The 12,310-nt window shown below is 36.6% G+C and overlaps 1 non-coding gene across 1 annotated transcript; it reads left to right on the forward strand.

Moving 5' to 3' along the window:
- Positions 1 to 5,402: 5,402 nt before the first annotated feature.
- Positions 5,403 to 5,593, forward strand: LOC124240532 (U2 spliceosomal RNA). Its single transcript, XR_006888921.1, has one exon. It is a non-coding gene; the product is annotated as a U2 spliceosomal RNA (small nuclear RNA).
- The last annotated feature ends 6,717 nt before the right edge of the window (positions 5,594 to 12,310 follow it).

The raw sequence follows: 12,310 nt of genomic DNA on the forward strand, positions 1-12,310 counted from the left end.
TGCCAGCATTTACCACAATAATTTTTACTAAGTAGGCGTGCCATATTGTGCTGTGGATGAATGCTTTTAGATGACTCAGTGAGTAAATCTGCTTGACAGTGCCTTTTGTCCCATATCTTTGCAGAGGTGTCATGACTCAAAATGTTCATCTCTCTATGATTTTCTGTAAGGCACAGCCTAATGGGACTAGGCTGTTCTCTAGTAAAGGCTGCCAAACTGGGAGTTCCTGCTCTGTGTGACTTATTTTCTCAAGGCATTCTGGGAACTTCCAATCAGCTACCTAACACTGTGGAAAAGACTCAAGGACACCTAGAAAAGATGCTGACTTGAGCACAGATTTTTACCCTGTCACACACAGTCTTTTCCACTCCACAGCTGAAATTTATGGAAAGGTATATGCGTGTGTGTGTATACCTAGATATGTATACGTGTGTACATATAGATATATACAGTCTTTGTTGATAGGATGGGCTTCTTTAGCAATGAAAACTCAGAAAGGGTGCTAATTGAAGGGCACAAAATGGGATAGTTTTGATGAGTTCTTGTGCAGTGATATTGAGGAAATATGAAGGTTGACTTACAAATCTCTAACCAAAGAAGCTGTACACAGTTGTAGACAATAATTAGAGGAAATCCTGGCAGAATACCACTCAGACACTATAATTTGGAGTACTGCCCAAGGGAACACAGAGAGAGTACCCAACTTATCATCAACTTGGCTAAGATTAAATATTATTCAGAAAAAAATGACCTGGAATGCCAAAAGACATGCAAAAGAATACCAATAAACAAAAATGGCTCCAGTGGGGTGATTGTCCCTGATGTGGTTTTTAATTGAAGTCAAAGGTCAAACTGCTGCTTCAAAAATTGGAGAGACAGACAGTCAAATACAGAAAATTATAATTAATAAGAGTAGACACCTCCATGGGAACCAGCACTAGGGTAAAGATAAAACCCAAACTGTACTTGGCAAATTGCTAGAATTTAAATGTGGGCAATTTTGAGAGGTTAAAATTCCACAGGTGGTGCCCAGTCTTAGGGAGGCCCCCACACTTGATTTTATTTTACTATTTTATTTCATTGAAGTATATTTGGCATACAATATTATATTAGTTTCAGGCCTACAATATAGTGATTCAATATTTTTATACATTCCCAAATGATCACCATGATATGTCTAGTTACCAGACAGAGTTATTAGAATATTATTGGCTATATTCCCTATGTTGTACCTACATCCCCATGACATTTATCTTATGATTGGAAGTCTGCACCTCTTAACCCCCTTCACTTATTTCTCTCACTTCCCCCCACCCAACACTTTTATGAGTTTTACCTCCAGGAGTCCTACCAGGTTCTCACAGTGAAGACTGGAGAAAATCCCTTCCTGCTTCTGGCATGGGAAGGGGAGAAGTTGCCAATCTGAAATACTCCTAGAGAATTCTATTCTTCTTAATCAGGCCTACCCTCAGAAGAAACTATTTCACCAGAGCCTAGATGGCTGGGATTTTACCCAAGTCTCACCAACCTGGAGGAAGGGGAATCCCCACCTGCTGCCTGCTCCAGCCTTGTACATGGGGAAAGAAAAATACCCATCTCCAGTCCCCACTGGCCTTCTATGTGGGGGGGACGGGTATACCCAACTCCAGCCCCTACAGCTCTCCCTGCCACAACTAAAGAGGGGAGAGGGGAATTGATAAGCACGTGCGAAGGTCACAGCCCACAGGCACAGGCTCACTAAAAGACTGAAATTAATTACAGGACTACATAATGCTTTTATTCCTCCTTCCCACCACATCAATAGAGTTCCTTTATAATAACAGGAGAATACCATGGTAAGAACTGTATATCTAAGACTTTACTTAAAACAAGTTTCCAGGAAACCCCAAGGACAATACAGGAGACAAAAACAGGGATACCAGAGGAAATTTTAGCCTCTGATACCTAAAGCCACAGAAAAGCTAAATAGAGCCAAGCCCTAGCCAGATAAATATAAAACTCACACCAAAAGCCAATTTATCTCAGATCCTTTTACCCAGTATACCATGTCCAGCTTTCACCTAAAAATTACAAGGCATACTGAAAGACAAAAATCTCAGTTTGAAGAGACAAAGTGAGCATCAAAACCTGACACAGACAAGGAAGAACTGTTGGAATAATCAGACCAGGAATTTAAAGCAACTATGATTAATATACTAAGGAATGTAATGGAAAAAGCAGACAACATGCAGGAACAAATGGATAATGAAAGCAGACAGACAGAAACTCTAAGAAAGAATCAAAAGGAAATGCTAGAAATCAAAAACATTGTAACAGAAACAAAAAATGCCTTTGGGCACATTAATAGCCTGGGTACAAATGAAAAGAATCAGTGAGCTTGAGGATCAGTCAATAGAAACTTCAAAAGCTAAAACACAAAGAGAAAAAAACACTAAAAATCAAAACAAAACAAAACATAATATCCAAGACCTATGGGAGAACTATGAAACATATAACATACACATAATGGGAATACCACAAGGAGAAGAAAGAGAGAAAGGAGCAGAAGGAATATTTGAAGCAATGACTGAGAATTTCCCAAAACTAGTGGTAGGCACCAAACTACAGATCTGGGAAGCTCAGAGAACACAAGCAGGAGAAATGCCAAAAATCTACACTTGGACGTATTGTGTCCAAACTGCAGAAAATTAAAAGAAAAAAGAAAATGTTGAAAGAAACTAGAAAAAAAGACAAAAACAAAACACATTACCTATAGAGGAGCATAGAGAGAATTACATTGGACTTCTCTTCAGACACTAAGGAAAAAGAGAGTGGATTGAAATATTTTGGTGTTGAGAGAAAAAACTAAACAAATTAAAATTCTGTATCCAGAGAAATTATCCTTAAAAAATGAAGGAAAAATAAAAAATTCCTCAGAAAAACAAAAGTTGAGGGAACTTGTCACCAGTAGACCTGCTTTGAAAGAAATATTAAAATAAATTCTTTAGAAAGAAATAAAATGATGCAAGTCAGAAACTTGGATCTACATAAAGAAAGGGAGAGCATTAGAAAAGAAATAAAGGTCAAATAAAATATGTATATTTTTTATTCTGAATTGATCTATCTACCACCTCTCTAGTTTAGTATACATAAAGAGAGTTCTACTATCATCAGGAGAAATGAAGGAGAGTGCACTCTACGCTTTTGTGGCATAAAGCAAGCCATAATAGATCTCCCTTAAATGAAGAATAAAGTGTCTGGGAACCTAAAAACAAAAACAAAACCTGAACCTACAAAATATTTTGCCAACCAAAAGAAAGAGATGAATATATCACCTGAGAGGGAGAAAAAGAACATATTTTTTACTCACAATAAAATCAATGGGAGGGGCTGGCCCAGTGGCATGGCGATTAAGTTCGCATGTTCCACTTCGGCGGCCCAGGGTTCACCGGTTCGGATCCCGGGTGCGGACCTAAGCACCTCTTATCATGCCATGCTGTGGCAGGCGTCCCATATGTAAGATAGAGAAAGATGGGCACAGATGTTAGCTCAGGGCCAATCCTCCTCAAAAAGCAAAAGAAAATTCAATGAAACATGTAGCCTATGAAATAATAAATAAAATGGAAGATAAAACAGGGAAAGAATATGCTGAGAAGAAAGCAAAGAGAGAAGAGAAAGATATAAAATAACTTTGTGGTGTAAAGGAGGATTTTAGGTGAACTCCAGCTAAGTTAACAAAATCAAACATTATGTTAGCAGTGGCAAATGGAAATTAAGAAAAGAACAGCATCAGGGACAGTGAGGACAAATTATAGACTCTCCATGAGAAGATAGAGGAAAAGGAGAAAGGGAGAGAAAGGTCATCAAACTACAACAGACGAGGGACAGACAACGGACACGAAATATCTGATGATGGAGATTCTTAAGAAGAGACAAGGGCAACAGAAACAGAAGCAAACAACTATTCATATGCTTAAATAAGTGCTACCATCAATCAATAGATAAATAAAAATAAATGTTACGTTAATGGAAAAGTGATGGTTTAAAAACACAGGCACTAAATTCTTAAACACAGCATAGACTAAATCACTGCTAACTATCGTTATAAAAGAATGCCAAAGTAATTCTGTCATAACAATATATTTTGTGTGTGAAATTAACAATAAATTAGGCCAAAGATCCTACATTATTAAAAAAGAAAAGCCTATGGGTGGAGAGATCATGGTCATGGGATGAGGAAATTTTGTTGAGTCATTTATCAGAGGAGTGATTTGCTAAATGATATTTCATCTTTAATTCTAAAATTAGATAAGTATAAGGCCCACAATTTTCAAACTCTTAAAATGAATTTCTGTTAGAATGGAAAGATAAATATATACCAGGAGTATAAATGCTCCCTCAGCGGACCGGGTGCTGCTGTAAAATAATAGGATTTAGTGGAAACTTCACTAACTGGAGAGAGGATGTTCTATCTAATGGGATTAAATCCAATTTCTAAAAACATCAGTGGCCAAAGAAAACACATCTGTAACCAGATCACTCCCGGGGCCTCTCTAATCAAGTACTCAAGACAGTAATAAAACAAAATCTAAATAGCAAACGACAGAAAATGAAGGCAAAAGGAAGTATACGCATTTTTTTTAAAAAAGTGTGTGTGCATAGAAAGAAACTCGTAAAAGTAAATACAAATACTTTTATTTACATTATTAAAACTCTAAGAAAGACACAAATTCATTTAGGAAGCAATAATGAGAGTTCAGTTCTCTCACAGCTGAATATCTAGCACAGTGCATTGAGCCAACATAATAATGACTGAACAAAGTCATGAGAGGTCCTCAGAGCCTGTTTGACTTGACTTTGAGAATAGAAGTCACTTACTTTGCTGCCATTGGATGAGCTCTCCTTTTCATTTTGTCTTCATAGCTCTCCCTAATTTCTATCTTTTTCAAGAGACTTTCCCTTGATATATTACCTCCCTCTGATCTCTTACATTTCTAAGACTTTTGCTTACCAGCATCCCTTCCACCTAATTTAGTGCTTAGCTTCCACTACCTGTTAATTTTTCAAGATTTGTTTTTCATCTCTGTTCAGATTTTGAATTTACTGAGGACAAGGGCCATGCCTTACACTTTCTCCTGATCATCAACAATTTTGAGCATTAATTTTGAAATGAGCCCCAAATAAACAATCAGTTGATTGATTAGTGTGCTTGCATGTGACAAAGTTTCCATTTGGATTTAAAGGGAAAAATAAGCAAATGAAGACACACTTTTCTGCATTCTCTGCTCTAAGAACACTTTGAAAGGCAATGATTGAACCTTCACTGGCTCTGGGACACAGTTACTTGTGACTTCTTGATATGATCATGTTTCTGTGTCCCATAAAATATAATGCAGTGTGAAAATCCAAAATAGCCTTGGTTTATGGCTTCTCGGCCTTTTGGCTAAGATCAAGTGTAGTATCTGTTCTTATCATCTTAATATCTGATTGGTCCTCTATCCAAGGACAATATATTAAATGGATTTTTGGAGCTGGGAGATGGAATAAGAGACTGCTCCGTCCACTCCATGCATAGAGCTGGTATTGCAGTACCTCCAGGAATGGTGCACCTCCACTGGGGGAATAAAAAAAAAATAGCCTTGGTTTGATGCACAAGAGTCAAATTTGAGATGAATTTTGCAACTCTCCAGTAAATCTAATATATATGTTTAGTGTGCAAGTAACCTTGGAAACCAGATTAAAGATCATGTGTTAATAAAATCAAATTAACTTATTTGTATCTTATCAGATGTTTCATAAGCTATCCAACAGTTATTTTAATTTAATATAACTATTAGGCATTGCATGTTTCATGGAAATACTATAAACTGGCAAGTTTCTCCCACATCTTACCAAGTACATCTTGATAAATAGAGAAAGACTGGGAAGTTGGCTAATAAAATCCCCATACTTTAAAATGAGTAGCTGACAAGAGAGCCAAGTAGCGATGGCAATAACTATGTGAAATATTTTTTCTGGCTCTGCTTTAGATGGTGTAGTTCACTATTAAAGTAAAATTCTCTTTCTGGAGACTAGCTCGAAAAAAAAAGAAACCTGTGCTAAAGGGAATATTTAGTATTAGGACAAATGGTTTGCCTTTTGCTGGCAATTTATACCTACAGGCCTAAAAGAAAGAAAACAGTTCAAACGATGCTGTCTTAAAAGGTAGACTATTGTCTTCAGCGGTATTTCAAGCTCTCCTGAGGCTACTGGAGATCTTCCAGGATCCAAGGTCAACTTGATGGCTTAGAGGGAAGTGATCTGAGGGTAATGATGGATGATCAAATTCAGGAGATTTCTTTGCATGTAAAGTTTAATTTCCACATATATTTTGGATCTAGTGCTAATTTTCATGAGCTGCAGAGATGAAACGTAAGGTAATACAAATGTATGGTAATATACAAACTACTAGGATACTATAGAGAGGTAATTTCTAAACTTTACTTAGAGTTATAAGGTTCTTAATTATATGAGGATGAGGCACAAGAGATTTTTTTGTTGAAATGAATATGTATTTTTATATATGAATCAAATATACTAAAACTATATTGTTTGTTTTATAACATAAACTATATAAACTAAATAAACCAACAAAAATAAACTAAAAGTTAATTTTATTAACATGTTGGGTTTTTCCCCCACTGACTTTTATAATATCTAGGCAGTTTCAAAAAACAGAGTTGAAGAGTTTCGGTTGTAATGAGTTAATGTTGGAACAGATGATCTGTAAGCTGTCTGTTCTTTCACAATGGCAAACTATGTTTGCCACTAATAAATTAATCTATTTAGAACTTACGTTTCAGCATTTTCCTGTCTTCAAGTTTATTGTGATTTAGAACACAGACAGAAGGCTAAGAGTGAAAATTGGGGGAATGTTGTTAATGGTCGGAATCAGCCGATGATAAGAAGATAACGGGTTCAGTTTGTGATACTGGAAGTAGACATTGAATGGTCTCCAAGTTTGATTATCCAGAAGTTAATGAGAGAGCCCATAAATCTGGGTGCAGAAGAAAGCTGAGAATAAGAGGCAGGGGAAGATCAGAACCTGGGGAATCAGCCAAGTTGGCCACAGATGAGAAATTAAAAAATTGAGGCTAATCTTATTGATGTGGCTGGATAGCGCTGCTCACAGCAAGCAGATTGATATATCCATAACTTATCTTTTAACAAACATTTATCTCGCTTATTCTTGTATCTCAAAAACATAAATCAGGAAGAGGAGACCTGAAACTTGTGGACCCACAGTTGCTGTGCAATGATGTTTGCTTAATGAGCATGGGCATGAAGATTTTCCTGGGTGCACAGTATCCAAAGTTGAACTATAAAGCAAGGGAGCTCTTGGGAGCAATGAATGAACCTGACATTCAGGCTAGGAAACCTAAATCCCCATCTGGATACAGAGCTTGTTTTTAAGCTCTCCTGCCTGTTTTTATGCCAGCCACGTGAGAAAAGATTCACTTGGAAACTGAGATGGTACTAAGCTGGAATGAAAAACAATGGACCAAGCTGTGTAAAAGCGGATCAAGGACTGACAATAGTTCTGCCTCTGCTATCACACTCAATAAATGACACAGGTCATAGACGTTTATTATTTTTTAAGTATATTTTAGCCAAACGGCCTTATTTGTCAAGGTTGATATGACATAACCGAGGACAGCCTGAGTAATAAGAAGTCAACAAAAGGATGGAGTTCCTGAAATAGAAGTTGGGAGTAAAAATATAGTAGGCATTGTTGTTAATGTGGCCCTGTTTAAAATGCTGAGCAGTTGGGGAAAATGTAAGCAAAACTCACACAAACAGAATCCAGAAACCTCACAAAAAGAGCAAGAAATACCTTACTAGCCGCGGAAGTAGAAGAAATTGACCAGAGAAGACAAAAATGGAGGTAATATTTGAAGTGCTGAAGAGCTCAGAAATGGAAGAGAATTTTAAGCAGAGAAATAGGAAGTGAAAAGGGAAAGGTGTAGAGACTTAAGAGAGGGGGCTCATTCCATTTGGAAATGAGGAAATTCAATGTGGGTTGGAGTTTGCAAGCGTGAGGATGATGTTCATGGATGGAAAATGTAACGGGAAAGATTAGAAATAGGACAGATTATGGAGAACTTTGTGTGTTGTGCTAAGTCACAAAGAATAATTTCATAGATAAAAGCTGTGTATAGGATTGTTTTAGGAGATAAATCATGCGATTAGATTTGCATTAGTAACAAGGTGGGGCTAAAGATGAAGCCCAATTAGGGAGTGATTATAAAAGTTTAGACGGGAAATGATGAGGATTTGAGCTAAGGTACAGATAAGGAGGATTAATCTTACTGACTCAGTGAATAAACATAAAATAAATGATGAGGACTCAAATGATGGTAATTATTATGGAAACGTAGAAGAAGAAATACAATTGACCGGACAAGGTGGCTGGAGAAGGGCGAAGTTGAAGGAGATGTCTAGCTTTCCTCCATTTTTATGGCTTGAGTAAATGTTGATGCAAAAAAAACAGGAGTTCTGGAGTACAAAAGGAGAAACAAGGTTGAATTTGGTTTTGTTCATATATGAGTTTAGATGTAAAAAGACATTTTATTTGGAAACATATTTGAGGTTAAATAATACATTGTCGATGATGCTGTAAACTACCTTATCCTAGGATAACCTAAAACTTGTAAGGAGACGTTTGTGAAATCTTCTATTTTCTTTTTTAGCATCTAATTGGAAATTGTATTATATATTCTTTATATCAGTGCTTATCTAGGTTTTACTTTTTTGAGTGTTAAAAAAAAAAAGAGCCAGGCACAAAGAAAGTTTTGTTAGTAAGGTTTTGTAATAGATCAGGAGTGAGAGAGAAACAGAAGATATATTTTATATTTCTTCGGATCTTTGATATTACCAGGGATAATGGTAATTGTGAAATCTCCAAGGGAGATATGAGATTCTGAAAATCAAATACATTACTTTAAATTTACATTATTCCCATCTGGGGATTCCTGTGAGCCTTAAAAGGGCCTGGTACAGAGGAGTGTGGTCAGAACTCGTAGCTGCATTTAGGCACCTACTAGGCAGGAAGCCTTCCACATCTATTAATAGACAACTCTCCGCTATGCTTTAAATCTCTACCACCTCCTCAAGAAAGCCTTTCCAAATTCCAAGCAAAGCTAGGCTTCCTCTCTCTCCTCTACAAGACTCCGGACATCCTCTTGTCAGTAATTATCTCACTAGGATGCAACTGTGTGAGTGCATGTCTGGTCGCTGTCCTCTGGCTCAGAGCTCCTCTTTGTTAGGGACACAGTCTCATTGCCTTAAGCATTTCTAGTCACCAGCAGAGTGCCTAGCATATTAAGTTCTGAAAGTTGTTTTCAGTCAGTGAATGGGGAGTGAATCCTGCACCAAATGAATAGCCAGAATCCTACCTGGTTTTGAGGAGAGCATCTGCCCATGGGGTCAACAGGCCTGAATTCCTGGCTCTGGGTTTGCCGGAAGGACTCACCCCACCCTCCGAACCTCAGTTTTCTCTTCTATCCAAGGTAAAATAATATATTTTTCTCAAAGGCTTTCTTTGCTGAATAATTGAGAACATGTATTCAGAACACTTGCAAAGTAGTAAATAATGCAATAAAATGTAATTCCCCTTCATTTCCTGTTCTTCTCTCTTCCAGATTCTCAACTACAATTCTGTACAAAAACTCCTAAGAATATGTATGTTTCCAGATGCCATGATAGTATGGTACTTGGAAATTTGTTTTTATCTTTTAATAACATTCCACTTCGTCCTTGTTGACACTTGCATAATCTCTAGCCAAAATAAAAATAATAATAAAAATCATTTGTAATGATCTCTAAAATGGTGATTTCCCTGGATGACTCATGGGAGAATGATTCTAACATTATAGATAAATGGATAAATTATGGGAAATAAAAATGACAGGGAAAACTGCTTTAAATGCCATATTCATAGTTTAACTATACAGTGTCCTAAAATGTTGCAATGCCTTGTGTAAGAAAAGTCAAAATTAGTATAAAGTTACACAATCTTTGTGAAATGCCTACTACTGTGTTACTACTACAGTTATGTACTTTTTGTTTGCCTTCATTTCTTAAGCAATACTCAGCCAAAATAGCACATATTGAAGGAGTGACAGGAACTTGCGGCCTCAGATCATCCTTATTGGCAGGTGGCTGCAGAGGCTAATTGCTCGAGCCTTATATCAGCTTTCTCTTCCTGAGTGTGAATCCTTGAGGATGTTACCAAGCTTTAGTTTTCACATGTACTAAATGGGTAAAGTAATACTCTACAGGATTTTTGTTATAAGTAAATGAGATAACACACATAAAAGAGTACCTGACACATAGGTAGTGCTATTAATAATTAATTAATTAATATTTTAAACAGCAATATTAAATATAAAATCCTAAACATTACCAATAGAAATAATAATAAAGCGATTACATGAAATATGTTTTAATTAAATAGTGTATATATATATACATTTACGTATATATTATATAGACAAATATGTATATATATGTGTTTTATTTAAGTGTGGTTACTCTCTTTGGAGGACCATACCTAACGAGGTGATTTTAGGTTTATTTTTGTGTAAGTGTGTATGGGTGATTTACCTATTATATCTCAGCTTCAAGTCCTCTCTTCCATACTTGGCTCTGAGATGCTCAGAGATCTGCAAGCTACAATTTTCAGATCCCTTTGCCATTTGATGTCTTAGTTCTAGTAGAAGCTCTATCAGAGGAAGATAGGAAAGCAGGATGAGGGGAGACCAGACATTCTCTTCTGTTTACAGTTCACGTCAGTATCACTTCAGCTTCACATGACAGTTACAATGTCATTCTCCATCTTCTTTCGGTGCTTCCAGCCCCAACTGGCTATGCTTCCCTCAGCAACCCATGCCCCAGCCATGCAATGTATCCCTCAGAGATCCAGGAAGCAGGATTCTGGGGCCCCTCCTGTGACCTCCTAGGTTTAGATAACACCACCTCTTCCATCCTTCAGCTTCCTCAGTTATTATTACCTGGGTTACCGTAGTCTTAGGAATAATATCTGCCTATTGCAGTAACTAGTATTTGGTCCCCTTTTCGTTCATTAAATCTTTTAACATCTATGCACCAATTTTCTGTAGAAAATCTCTTCTTCTTTTTTTTTTTGAGGAAGATTAGCCCTGAGCTAACATCCACTGCCAGTCCTCCTGTTTTGCTGAGAAAGACTGGCCCTGAGCTAACAGGCTTGCCCATCTTCCTCCACTTTATATGTGGGATGACTGCCACAGCTTGGCAGATAAGAGGTGTGGAGGTCCCTGCCCAGGATCCAAACCAGCCAACCCCAAGCCTCTGAATCGGACTGCACGAACTTAACCACTATGCCACCAGGTGGGCCCCTGAAATCTCTTCTTGCTGAAATATCCAGGGTGGCTTGTGTTTTCCTCAATGTTCTTTGACTGAGTCAGCACATAACCACTATTGTAAAAAAATACAATTAATTTTGTTCCCTTAAATGTGAAGCACTAATTGCTTTTTATTTGATATTTCCTTAGAAATTTGGGAATTATTTTGAAAACTCTATGTAGCACTCTCCAGCCAAACTTCCTGCAATGACAGAAATATTCTCTAACTGTACTTATGCTATTATGCTAACTGCTATTATGGTAACCACAAGTCACCTGTGGCGACCGACCACTTGAAATGTGGCTAGTGTGACTAAAGAACATAAATTTTAATTTTATTTCATTTTAATTAATTTAAAATTAAACAGCCACATGTGGCTACTGGCAATAATATTGTACAATCTGAGCTATGCAGTTGATGAAATCATTAAATTTCAAAGACTTGCAAGGGTATGTTTTATCAAGCAGGCAAAATATCTTTTAAAGAACTATAAGATCACAATGACTGATTCTAAGATATTATAGTGCAATGAAATCTCACAGAATATAGATAAGTATTTTATACGAAAATAAGCATATGTCATGATAACCTGAGCTATTATTTAATATCTTGAAGACATTTACAAACTTTTATCTAAGAAAATGAGCACAATTTAAGATTATATTATGATCTTCAGTCTATATTTTTTAACCTAACTTTATATTGTTTGCATTATTCTCAAACCCTTACATATTCTTTAAGAACATTTTGTTAATGATTGCATATTATTACATGGAGAGATCATAATTTATTTAACCATCTGATAGAGTTGGATATATAGATAATTGCTGGTGAATCACTATTGCAAATATTGTTTTGATATATTTCTAAAAGTGGAATTACTAGACCATTAAAATAATATTCTGACTAT

Source organism: Equus quagga, chromosome 5 (genome assembly GCF_021613505.1).
Source record: "Equus quagga isolate Etosha38 chromosome 5, UCLA_HA_Equagga_1.0, whole genome shotgun sequence".
NCBI lineage: Eukaryota > Metazoa > Chordata > Mammalia > Perissodactyla > Equidae > Equus > Equus quagga.